At 40.6% G+C, this 13,043-nt stretch overlaps 2 protein-coding genes across 3 annotated transcripts in view; one reads left to right on the top strand and one right to left on the bottom strand.

Moving 5' to 3' along the window:
• The window catches only part of SYN3 (synapsin III), a 191,048-nt gene that overhangs the window by 102,116 nt on the left and 75,889 nt on the right, over window positions 1-13,043 (bottom strand). The gene's annotated exons all lie outside the window — the stretch shown is intronic.
• TIMP3 (TIMP metallopeptidase inhibitor 3) overlaps window positions 1-13,043 on the top strand; it is a 37,534-nt gene that overhangs the window by 11,768 nt on the left and 12,723 nt on the right. The gene's annotated exons all lie outside the window — the stretch shown is intronic.

Raw genomic sequence — 13,043 nt, 5'->3', positions numbered from 1 at the left:
GAAATGCAGTAATGTGGACAGTCATTGTACACCAGCATGAACGGGTGTAAAATAAAATAAAATAAATCTTGTTTCCGTGTATTCCCAGGGTATTTTCCTTTGCCGAAGATCAGGCACTGAATTGAACTATATACTCATGAGTTAGGTACATGTTTGCCTTCCAATTTAATAGGAAGAGTAAGCAGGATCTGTAATGCTTTTACCCAGAAAAACAAAACTATGTGTTGGTGAGATTTCACTATAATAATGGTTTCAGAATACATAGGCAGCAAAGCTAAAGCTGACAGAACCAGGCAATGCCAGTCTGCTTTCTGCAGATGCAGTAATGTTTCAGATATTCAAGATAATATTTCTTCTCTGCCCTGTTTGGAAGGTGTCAGGGGAATCCTTAATTGTCTTGTTGTGTTTTCCTTAAAATCCCTTAAAAGAAAATGTTACTGCAATCTGAGGCAAGGAGAATGTAATCTGTGGCTGTTTTACATAGTTGGATGATTTGTTGTTTTTGTTTTTAAGCCAGCTTGTGACTCTCTGAGGCTAACACTGTTCCAAAACTTATTAATAGCAGTCCTTAACATTTTAGAGGTTTTACATTTTAATTATTATTCATACATGCTCATTTCTGAATTTTCTAATGTGCACTTGGACTTCCTCAGCTTCCTTGCTAGTGGAAGGAAGCTGTGGAAGGAAACAGCGTGCACCAACAGCGTGGTTTTGTTAACTGGGGTACTACTTATGTCACAGGCTGTTAGAAGTGAACACGAAACTACACATTGGTAAGCCACACCTCTGATTTTTCTCAGGGGAAAAAGGCTCTGTAACTATTCTTAGCTGGTATATTACATGTGAAATGAAGTAGTTCCAAGAGGATGAACAACTGCTATTCAGAGGGAGTACCTATTTGCTTTGGTCTTCTCAGAGCTACAGCAGTTCAGTGTTAACTCAAAGCGTATCCTTGGGCTAGGAGTAAATCAGAGCCCGGGCAAGGCTGCCAAGCCCAGGCTTAGACGTGTGCCTCGTGTGCGTGTGTGTACATCTTGCAGTTCGGTGACGACCCCGGTGACTTCTTGAACTTTTAATGACAATGCAGCTGTCTGTTCATGGTGCTAATTAACCCAAAATCTGATTCTTCCCTTCCCCTTGTTATCCATTGCGTGAATGAGATGTGAAAACAAGAAGACGACTTTTCCCGTGCCCTTAGGGCTGTCTGAGCCTGGCAGCAGTGACCCTGCCTGAGCCGAACTGAAAGAGCTGCTGCGCAATGGCCCGTTCGCTTTTTTAATGGACTATTAAGATTCCACCTTCTCCCCCTCCCTCCAGTCCTGTAACAATTTGGAGCGATATGGCACTTAGGGGAAAACAGCTGCAGGAATAACTTTTCTTTTGGAAAACCAGAGATAGCTATTCAGTTTTTAAGTCTAGGGATTCCTCACTTATTTAGGGCCTGATCCCACTCCAGTTAAAATCAGTAGAAAGTTTCCAACTGGATTCAGCGGGCAGTTGAAGGAAGCAGCTTCAGGAAGCAGCCTGCAATCAAACAATACTGCTTCAAAATGTTGGAAACAGCCAGAAAGGAAAATGAGAGTAGGAAAGCATTTGTCACAGAGTTGACTTTCTGACTTGCCTGCAGACTCAAAGTACAAGCACTCAGCAGGCCAATGGGGAACAGGTTAAATTAGTGTTTGGGGTATCCCAAGTTGCTTTAAAAAATGGCTTTTGTAGGTCTACATTCATTTACAGTCTGCAGTGTTGGCAGACTTTATTGGCACAGTGAATTAAAGGACTGATCTTTGATGTTGAATTCTGATTTTAGTTTAACTATTCTGAAATCATAGGGGATGATGGTTTACTTTTTGAAATTATGCAAGTTCTCAGCACCTGCAGCTCTCATTGGTATGAGTTTACTTGCCATGTCTGAAAAATAAGGAGAAAAATAGAATTATTCTTGCTTCTGTTATTAGAGATTGTTGTTGTCTCTTGATTTATATACAGTGAAAGAGAAGGCTAGAAACTTGCTGAGGACGATCAGATTTTCTGCTTCATAGAGAATTTTGAAATGGTGGAAGTTTATTCCATCTGAAATGTGAGGGAAAATGATAATATTGGAGTTTTCAGCATGGCATTTTCTAGGAAAAGTGATTCAGATACATCTGAATCTAATGTTTTGAAGGATTAATTGAAAATGTCCAATTTGACTGATCATGTCATTTCATGTCAACATTAAGATTTCAAGTGCAGTTGAAGAGAATTGCTGATGCAGGTTAAAAATAGGTCAATTTTTTTTCTGAGAAAAAAATGAAAAAAACAATTTTGCTGAAGTTGATACTTTCCTTAGAAATCTGTGACTTAAGTAAAGCCATGATCTCTAACAGGAAAAAGCCTTTCCAAAAAACATCCCTGATGGCTTAACAGTAACAGCCTCCCCTTCTGGAAGTGATGATTTTGATCAAGTTACATGCTACCTCTCAAGCTGGGAGAGATTCCAGTTCATTAGTCCTTCTAGGATTATAGTTAGCTTTTCCTGAATGCTGAGAATTCCGTTTACAACACAAACCTAGATTCCCTTTGCTTGCTCCAGTCCTTGTCAATAGGCTGTTCTCCTTGTGTTTGCTGCATTAATGAACAAACAAGTTTCCTTTGTGATTATGTTGCTGCCAGTGGACTGAGATGAGGTATTTCCCCTTGTATTTCTGTTACTTCCCTCCCTGTCAATGTTTAAACAAGCTTACACCTGTGTTCCAGGTGCGAGTTTAACTCCAGCTCTGAAAAGCTGGCTCTTGGAGCATGGTTCATTACTTTGCCAAAATAGTCCTGTTACAGCAATGTCTGAGGAGACCGAGACAGGCAGGAAACAGTCAGGCTTGGTGGATGCCCTGGAAATGATTACCCTTCTCTGCAAACATTCAGTACTGCAGTACCCAGAGAACTTCTGCCTCCCAAACAGTTAATGGGCCTTAGAGCATTCAAAAATAGCCATCACTGTGCCAGGGCAGCTGTGAAATGATTACCCAGCCGTATCTTGTGACCTTTAGGTTTTTTTCTTGAAAGTTTCAAGGACACCTAAGAAGTGATGGGAACACAAGCTTGCTCCCTCAAATTGAAAATTTATTGACGTTTTCAGTAAGAATTCTTTCAGAAGCTATCAAACTCCAGTAGCACAGATGAGCTAAGTGACTGCTACATTCACTTTAGAGTGATTAGATTCATATGGTCAGACTTGAGCATTTAAATTTAAAACCCACTTAATATCAGCAGTGTCTAAGAATAAAACAACATGGGTTAGTCTTTAATTTGTGTAAATATTTGTTGTGCAAAAAAAAAAAAAAGTCAACAATTGGTGGTAGACAGGCACAAATAACCTTTCAGCGTGTTCTCTGCACTTACACAAGTCTGGCTAAGAGTCATAACTCATTAATATGTCATTGGTAGCACCAAGGATGTATATAAGCACCCTAGCAGTGATACACTACTTCTGGAAATCCATTTTGATTATGGTCTACTGGGTTGTTCATGGATACGAAATTCTGATGAAAAGTATGTGTGAAGAAAGTTTGAGTAGTAGAAGAATGAGATGCAGTTTCCATGGAACACCTTAGGCTAGTCTGTCAGTAGGACACTCAGGGAGTTTGAGCAAACTGTTTGAAGAAGAAAGATGATGGGCCATTGGCTATCTACCTTTTCTGCTGTCAGTGCTCTGTGGCATTGCACAGAGCACTGACAGCGCCTGTTTTCAGAGCCAGAGGATGCACAGTATGCAGTATTTGTGTTGCTCATGTAAAGAATTGGTGATTTTGGTTTTTCGGGGATTTTTTTGATTGGTTGTTTTTTTTACCTGATTTCCACAACAAATCAACACTGAGTTCTTCAGGCCTTCTAAGGTCAAAAGTGAAGGATGATCTTTGGAATGCAGTTATGACAGCGCACTACATGGACTTCTGGAAAGTTCTGGAGAGGCGGGCAGATTAGTCAAATTGCCCTGGTATTTGGCCCTAGCCTTGACCTTGTATTGTCCTTGTTCTTGACCTGTAGGCTGCTGGGAACTGTGGTATGTGAGGCACTCTCAGGACTCAGGGAGGTTTCCTATTTGCTTTAATGAACAGTGAATCAGGATCTGAGCACCACCTAAAGCTTTACATGGTGCTCAGACTCCAGGGTAAAATTCTTCATGTACCTAAGATCAGCTACATGGTAGTAATTACTGTGATTGCACAATATACATTAATAAAATGCGCAATTAGTAAATTCCTTAAGCATTGTGATATAACCAGAACTGTGTCATAGAGGTGTCCAGTGTATGTGAACAGTCTGCAGATGTTGGCAGCTTGAGAACAATTGATAATGTCTCAAGAATGGTAGGCAAAGATACACTTTTCACTGGGGAAATTATTTGAATGCAGGTTTAATTCCAGGGTCTGACAGACAAAATACTAGGTTCTGTCAGGCCCAGTGTGAATAGGAGCAGCAGAGCAGTGTCTGTAGGCCTGACCTGGTTAAATATGTATACCTCTCTGGTGTGGACAGCTGCTTAGCCTGTCAGTTTAGTGGAAGTTTTCTAATGCAGGAAGGAATTTGCAGGCCCACCCAGTACCCTTGAAACCTATACATGTTCCCAAACAGTTCTTCCTCTCTAGCTCCTACGTGCAAAATTGAGCATAAACCATGTGATCAGCGGAGTGCAGCCTCCTCACAGAACGCTGGCACCCGTCCCAGATGGGCAAGGTGCTGAAGCAAGGAGAGTCCTCTGAAGTAAGTTGATGAAGCAGGGAGTGTCCAGGCCTGTGGTTTTTGATAATCCCTCTTTGAAAGGTTTACATGAGCTGTCAGAGATGCCCTACTTCTAATGCATAGATGAAAACTGCCTTCAGATGTTCTCTTTAGTAGGACTGTCTTTCCTCCTCCTCTTCCTCCCGTTGAACTGTTTGGATCTGGTGCCCAGTGGGTTTGTGGATTGCACAGTTGGTTAAGAAGGACTAATACATTGGCAGATTTGGCTCAAAAAATTTTATGTTGAGTCCTTAAAAAATACAGTGATGAATTTATGATGCTTGTTAACTCTGGTTATACTCCAAGGGAAATCTAGCACTGAGGAGCAAAAACATGCCAGCTCTATGTATCTAGTTTTACAGAAGTCTCATTATTACTTGAAATGCCAAGTAACATCTACCAGGTTCAAGCCCTGGGTATTCACTGGTCAAGTGCTGGATCAGAACATCTTCCTTCACCTCCTCTTTGATGTATGTGAGCCATCTCTTGGCTACTTAGTGGAGACAGTGGGTTTGTTCTGAACCCTGATATCAAGCTGCAACACAACAGCCTGTAGAACAAACTACCATAGCACAATAAAGCAACTTATCTATGACTTTGCAGGCTGGGGACTTCACTTTCTCAGCAGAACTGAAACTTCCTGGGTAATTTATAATAAATTAAAAAAAAAAAAATTCAGAAGTGTGTGTCTACACTGCCTCTTCAACCTGAAATCTCATTGTGTACCCATTTTGATGTGCACCAGAAAACAACATCATTTGAGGACTGTATTACCCTTGTTTAGTTTCAACAGTACTTTGTTTAAGGAGTGCCCATGACCTCAAGAGAAAAAAAGTCTGCCTCATGTGAATCAGAATGAGATTTCTGTGATTGTGGTAGGTTCTTGAAAATATCGCTTGATTCATTTTAATCACTCTAGCACTCATTCTTGCAGTTTATCATCATGATATGTGGAAATAGAAGATCAGCCTCATTACAGCTGTATCACTTAAACCACAGGCAAAGGACATGTTTTCTCCTTGCAGAGGCTGCTCCCCTAACTGTACTCTTTAGACAATTCATCTCTCATCATATGCTCCAATTTGCTTTCCATGTTACTGCTCACTTGATGGGTTGGGAAGCGATCAATGCCAGATGCACATTCCTTTCAGGCAGTAAATGCTCCTGCAGCAGTAAGTTATGTGCACCAGCTTCTTGTTTCATTAAAATCACATATGGTTTCCATTTGCCCCTAATTGGTCTCACATCAGCTCTGCCATATTCTCTGAGTGGAAAGCTTAGACCTGTGGCTCCTTTGAACAATTCCAAAGAACTGTAGGAAACCAGAGCTTTGTCTCAGCCTGGCTTCCCCTGGTCCTCTATGTACGGTGTTGAGAAGTAGTTGATCTGGAAGAGAGGCCTGAACTAAATCTTATTCTATTGCACCAATTGTATGTAGACAAAAGGAAGCGGAAAAGGTGTTTTGAGCTGAGTATTGCTCTGAGTCATATGCTTGTTATTTTTATCCACTGTTGTAAGCTGGCTTTGGAAGAGCTTTTGTGTGTTGGTTTTGACAACCATTTTTCCAACACTGCTAACCTTGGCTGAAAGCATTTCTGCCTTTGGCAGTTGTCAGAGACAGATTGAGGCAAAATGCACTCTGCTGAAAACACTCCTTGGAGAGAGATGCGAGATACTGTGCTCTGTACATGAGACACTCCCTTCCCCTCCCTCCACTTGTATAATTTTTCCTTCCTTTTCTCTGATTCTTGCCTACTGCCTTTTGCCTTTAGCCTGAATTCAGCTTCCAGTGACGAGTTAGAAAATATAGGTGGAAAGTAAAAAAAAGCCTGCCAAAAGGGAGACAGAAAAATGTCTAGTTGGCAGGAATGACATTGTTTTCTCCTTTTATTTTCCAGAGGGTTCTCAATGCTGTAGGCATGCTCATTACATAGTCTGTAGTGTCTCTTCTTAGATCTATAGCAAATCTAGAATGTTTTCTTGATGCAAGCTGTGAGACAAACCCAGCAATGCATGTAACTTCAGTAACTCAACTCTGTGCCTGATATACCTAATCTCTTATGTCTGCCTGGCTTCACTGAGTTTATTAGGTATAATAGCTGGTAATAACCGACAGTAGGTTTTTTCTTTTCTTCCTTTAGCTTCTCTGTGTTTTTTATGAGGTATTTCCTGAAGCTAGTTTTTACATGTACTAATTATGGATCTAAGAGATTCTACTTGGATCTTCTAAGTGGATATAAATGCATTTTAGATCCATCCATTCTTCTGTCTCCAGTCAGTCTTCCTTCTGTATTCCCAAAGGTGTGTATGATGGGGAAGCAGGGGGACTAACATCAGGAGTTAAATGGAGGGGATGTGCTGGGCAGTTGAAGAGTCTTTGACCAAGTTGCATATAGGAGCCTGAAAGAAATGTCCAGAAGATAATTTGCAGGTTCTCATTTAACAGAGGTCTCTTGTTTCTCTCTGTTTCTAATGTATTTCAAAAAGTGCTTTGACTTCCATAGGATCAGATGCACCATATGGGGAGGGAGAAAAATAATTAATACTGCTGCCATAACAGAGGTTGTATCCAGTTAATAAGCTACAGGTGAAATGCCAAGCACTAACCAAGTTCTGCTTGGTTGTGTTATGCAACCTTGTTTCTTTAATTTATGATCTTGTTGGGAGGATTAACTTTCTTCCAAGTAAAGCCCTTCTAGAGAAGTTTATACTGTTTGAGGTGATGGAAGGTCTGACAAAATCAGATAGAGAAGTTTATACTTTTTGAGGTGATCATACATCTTGTATGAAAAAGTTGTATCACTCCTTATTTTGCAGTTTTAGAAATCAAGCAGCACAGCATGTTGTGCAAACAGAATTTTAGTGGCAAGGAAATCTGCAGGCATGGGAAATGTGGTTAATATTTAGCAAGTGTAATTGTGATCAGTTGTTTTATATGGAGCTTAGGCCTGGGCAAACCCGTTTAATTGCCTTCCACTTTTCTTTGAGGTAGCCTTCAAACAGACTTGCCATGCCACAGATAAGGGAAGTTTTTTTGGATCTGTGAAACAAAGGCCAAAAGTAAATGTTATAATTCTGGTTATAACAGGGGAAGGAGGATAATCTGTGTCTTGCTTTCCTGTTTTTATTTAGACTTTCATTGTTAGTTGCCAACACACTTGCTGATGTAAACGCACATCCTTTACAATGTGATTTGTGTGGCAACTGACTGGCAGAGGTGAATGGTGTTGAAAAGGTGCTCTTTCTCTGTTAGTGTTCCTGAGAGCACTTTGAAAACACGAGAAGTCAAGATTTGGAGTGCCAATAATGGGAACTAGCTTATTGGTCAGGGTATGAGAGGAAGGCAACCAGCAGTGAACCTCATAACTCCACTACCTTTTTTTTGCTTCCATGATGTTCTTTGTTGATGCTGTGTACCAGCACAGCTGAATTTGGCTTCTTCAAAGATAAAGCAAAAGCGGTTTGTTTTGCCTTTTTTGGCTTTGGATGAAGGTCATGATGGAATGAGGCAAAAGAAAGCTTCTCCATGGTATTTTTTCAGCCTTTTTGTGCTTTGCGAGAAGCCTTCAAATTCAACACTCTGATGTAGAAAAGAATTCTGTTTCAGTTATGGAGGAGGCGACATTCAGTACTAACAGATCGTCAAACTGGCTGGAGGCTTTTGGAGTTTTTCCCTCTTCATAAATCTCCTGCTGTAATCAGTGTTTCTCTCTCCACTATGCTTTCCTATGGAAGTGGAGGAATGGTTGAAGAGCTGCTATCTCTTCCCCCTCCTAAAGCAGGCACCAGGCACTTGCTGCTCATAGAAGCCTGCAGCCACCAGGCAATTTAATAGAACCTCCCAAGAGGCTGCATACAGTTGGGCCACACTTCCAGTTCAAAGGATACAATCCACCTTTAGTTATGCTCCTCTGGTTTTAGGGCAACCAAGAGTGTTGCTAGTAATTGCTAACAGATCAGCCAGGGGGATGGGGGAAAGGAATGCATCTTGTGAGAGAGAGCAAGGGAGACAGCAATTCCATCTTAGCAGCACCATCAGCACCAGTACTAGAAAATCTGTGTGTAAAAGCATCCCACATTAGGGGACACCCTCATAAATTACACTAATATTTCAGGAGTGTGCTAGGTATACTCAGGAGTCTAAAACATACCAGCTGCCTTAGCCCTGTGTGATGAGCCCTACAGCATGTAGCAGCACAGAAAGGAGATCTTATGAGGCAGACCAAATTAGAGAGCTGCTAGTAAAGCTGGTAAAAAGGTCTCAGTAAAATGATCTTGGAAGTGAGCCCTTGTATAATCTTTGGATGAATTAAATGGCAGCCATCCTCCTTGGCATGTCACATGTCTGGTGTTAAAGCAGTTTTTAAGTGTTGGTGTAGTCAGTAGCCTTAGGACCGAAGGAGCTTTTCTTCAGCCTCCCAGTCACGTTGCTGCTCCCTATATATTTTGTATAGCCACTATGTCAGAGAGTGGCCTGGGAGAATAACTTGTCCTGTGTGTCTCCATTAGTAAACAACGAGTCCTCCACATCCTTCACTCACTTAAATGCAATGAGCATGCATTTCAGCCAAAGCTCTCACTTAAAATTTCTCATATTGCACACCAATAAAATAAATCCTTGAAACAATAATGAGAAGTGTAGCAGTTGTTACCCTCCTGAGCTGTTCATGGTAATTGGTCACAAGGGAAGTGTATTTGGAGCAAATCCTAGTCTCTGAAGGGTGTGCCTCCATTTAAAATGCTGTTTATGGATGACGACCAGCCCACTTGCATGAAAGCATCTGGTTCTCATGGTGCAGTTGAGCAAGCAGCTGGGATTGGTGGTGTTAGCCTGGGTCTGTACCGCTGCCCTCTCATCAGGGTAAGGTAAGATTTGGGACAGGGTCACCATCTAGTGGCTGGTCCCCATAAAGGACACGGGCTGGATTGAACCGGGACATTGGATGTTGCTTATCAGTTGGGAAAAAGAGCTGCCACACACGTAGTAGTTACTGTGTGCCTGGATGGAATTATTTGGTAGTTAAAAGTCTTTTCACCGTGTTGTTTCCTCAGCTTAGCGAGTGCATGTTTTAATCTCTGTTTTTCTGCTCCTTGACTCATGCAAAGTATGCCTTTACTTCTCAGATGTAAAGTCAATGTCCTCTTCTGCTTCGTGCCTTGCCTTTAGGCCTTGAATCCTTGAGAAAATGGCCACAAAGTGGTAAGGTAGAGAGTACTTGAGTGAGATATGTATGTATATGGGCAAATAAAAGGTCACTTTTTCTTGTTCCCATTCTGATTTGTTTGCCTTTATAGGACCTCACCCAGGAAAAAGATGTAGGTGATTTTTGCTCGTATTTATGAGTGTTCTTGCACCTGCAGACAGTTTGTACCACACTAGAGATGCCAGGAAAACACAAATCAGTAGCTGCTGGCTGGCACTATACTAGTCCTGGCAAATCTGAGCCATCTCTGTTTTCCTAATTACCAAGCTAGTTTACATTTTAAAAAAATGCAAACAAAACCCACAAAAATTCCAGGGAAAAGAGATAAATACACTAATAATTTGTGATACATTCTTAGATGCATTTCTTGAATACTCAAACACAGCAGGTTATTATTTTAATTTTTTTTTTTTTTGAGTATCAAGTAAAAGCCTGGTTTCCTTCCTTTCATTAGGGGATGTTTCCTCCCTCAATTTTTAAATCATGTCAAATGTTGAGAGGCAGTACATATGTTTTCTCCTCTTTGTATCATGGCATGGCTGCCATGCTTATCTTACCAAGATTTATATCCTTGTCTAATTTAGCTTTTCATAAATAATTACAAATCACTCATGAGACCTTGCCAACTGCTCCAGTCCCACAAAGTGACCTGACCTGAAACCCCAAAGTACTGAGAAACATTCATCTTGGAGTATTTTCATAGGCAGTGCTTCAAAGGAATTGCGGTTTAAAAATATGCAGCTATTTTGGTGACCACTTGTGTGGGATAAAGTTTCCCATCAGTAATAGCAGGACTGTAATAGAGCTTCAAGGAGAAGGGAGGAGCTCAGGAGAGCAGTCACAGCACCTTTTGCCTCATTCTGCTCAAGAAGTAGGAGTCTGCAGCAGTAAACAATCGACTTAATTAAATTAACATGGACTGAATTTGCAACAGAAATGCTGTAAATTGCAGGTAATTTGCAGAGGGTGAAAAGTTCCTCTGGCAAGTATGCATGGCCCCTTCTCAGTCAGGAGCAATGTTTTTTATTTTCTAGTCATGTGTGAAGAGTGGCCCAGCTATATAACTGGGGAGTGGTGGCTTCCAGGAGCAAAGATAGGGACCAGGAAACAGTGGCTGCAGGTGTGCAGAATGGAGCTCTGCTCTGAGCAAGGTGTGGACACAAGTGGCTCGCCTGTGTGGAGCCTTAGGGGTTTGAAGCTGCACATGCAAGAGCATTCTGACCAGTTCTGTCCATCCAGCATTTCTCTCCAGTGGTTCAAAGACATCTCATCCTCAGGGATGGGAACTTAACCTCACAAAATACAGGTGATAGGCTTGGAACATGCTCTACTACTTGCCTAACAGTTTGTTTTTTTCCTTTAATATAGGAAAAATTATGCAGGGAAAATTATTTTTTAATTTCTAGCTCTTCAGCAAAGAGCTTAGCTAGAAACATTACCATTGGAGTGATAAAGGCAAGTTCTCTGAAAAACAGAGGGCTTGACCCTCTTACAAAAGGCTTGAGGTGATAGCCCACACTAAGGTTTGTCATGGCTTTTCTAGGTAATTTTCTCGGAATTTGCTAGGATGGTTGTTCTCCAACTTTATTAGGGAACAATAATAGGAAAATACAGACCCTTCTACTTATTTGCAAGGGTATTATTAGTTGAAATCTGAATGCTCTTATGTCCTGGTGGAAATATGCATTTTGAATAATTGGTGAAGCTGTTGATTAGTCCATAAATCAAAGCTTCTGTCTGAAAGGGCTGTGGTACCCTAACTAGAAGTCAAAGAACTGACAAGCTAGGAGTGAAATACATGAAGAAAATGGGGTTTTTAGGTATTTTGTCAGCAACTGAGAATGTGCTTGTGATCTTATATGCTAACTGTGTTCTGGTTTGGAAACCCTAGCATTTTGTAATACTGCCTTTTAGTATATTTCTTATAATTGTTAATAAGATATACGATTTCTTTTGTTCATGTTAGATGTGTTGGGCAAACACCAGTTTTTTTCAATTTCAGTGTATCAGCAGATGAAGATAAGACTTTTGACACTCTCTGCTGTAGACTCCACTGTTAATGAGTTGTCCTGGAATTCACAAAGCCTTAAGGAATCGTGTTCTTTCTCACTGACCCTTGGACATTTTGGTTTCTGTAGCTTTGCTGATGGTTGTGGTGGTTGGGGGCAGCAAGTGGAGGAAGCTAGTTCTTTAAAGCTATTTGCAGTCCTCAAGCACGTGGTTCAATATAGCTACTAAAGTTTGAAGATGAGAGTAAATTGAAGTTGGAACTACTTGTTAAATAGAAGAATCAATAAAATTGTTCTTACTGCCATTGGAAAATAGAAGTTTAAAAAAAATAGAAGTTTTACCCTCAATGAATGAAGGTTTTGTTGGTTCTTTGAATCAAAGCCAGGACTGTCTTACCTAGTTTAAAATTTCTTTAACAAATCTGGCTGCAGAACAGGATATAAATCAGAGTAGAGTGGATTTGTCTTCATTTAACACCACCCTCGTGGAACAAGGTCCAGGAACTGATGTGTAAAACCAGACCTATCTATTCCTTTAACTCTGTTTTTCTGATTATTCCAAAAGCTGGGACAAGCTTTTTGCCTCCTTAGTGGGACCTAGGTAGTGAAAAAAAAAACCCTTAGTCTTCTCTTTTTTCAATTCCTTCCAGTGAGCTTCTACAGATTTGAAACCTAAGTAAGCTAAGATGCAACAAGATGCTTATTTAATGCCCTTTATATTCAGCAAAATGTATCCTTGAACTTTATTGCTGCTGTTAGATAGTTCTGTAATGCAAATAACTCACTGTGTTTTCTTGCTTCCACCTCTTTGGCTCCTTTCTATACTTCCCTGCATTTTGATTTGGTTTTCTGTGATAGATTAAAATGGATAATGCCTGCCTTGTCCCTGAGCTTTGCTTCTCTGCTGAGATGAGCAGGTGGTTGCAGAACTTTTTCTAAGAGGATCAATAGAACAGTTTTTTAAATGTTCTTTTGTGTGTATGTGGAATGCCCCAAAAATTGATGAGCAAGAGAACCCTTCATTAAGCACTGACTGTAAACTTCCCACTAGATTTAAAAAAAAAAAATC

Source organism: Taeniopygia guttata, chromosome 1A (genome assembly GCF_048771995.1).
Source record: "Taeniopygia guttata chromosome 1A, bTaeGut7.mat, whole genome shotgun sequence".
Taxonomy (NCBI): Eukaryota; Metazoa; Chordata; class Aves; order Passeriformes; family Estrildidae; genus Taeniopygia; species Taeniopygia guttata.
Note: the sequence above shows the minus strand (reverse complement) of the source record. Positions and strands in the feature narration are given on the sequence as shown.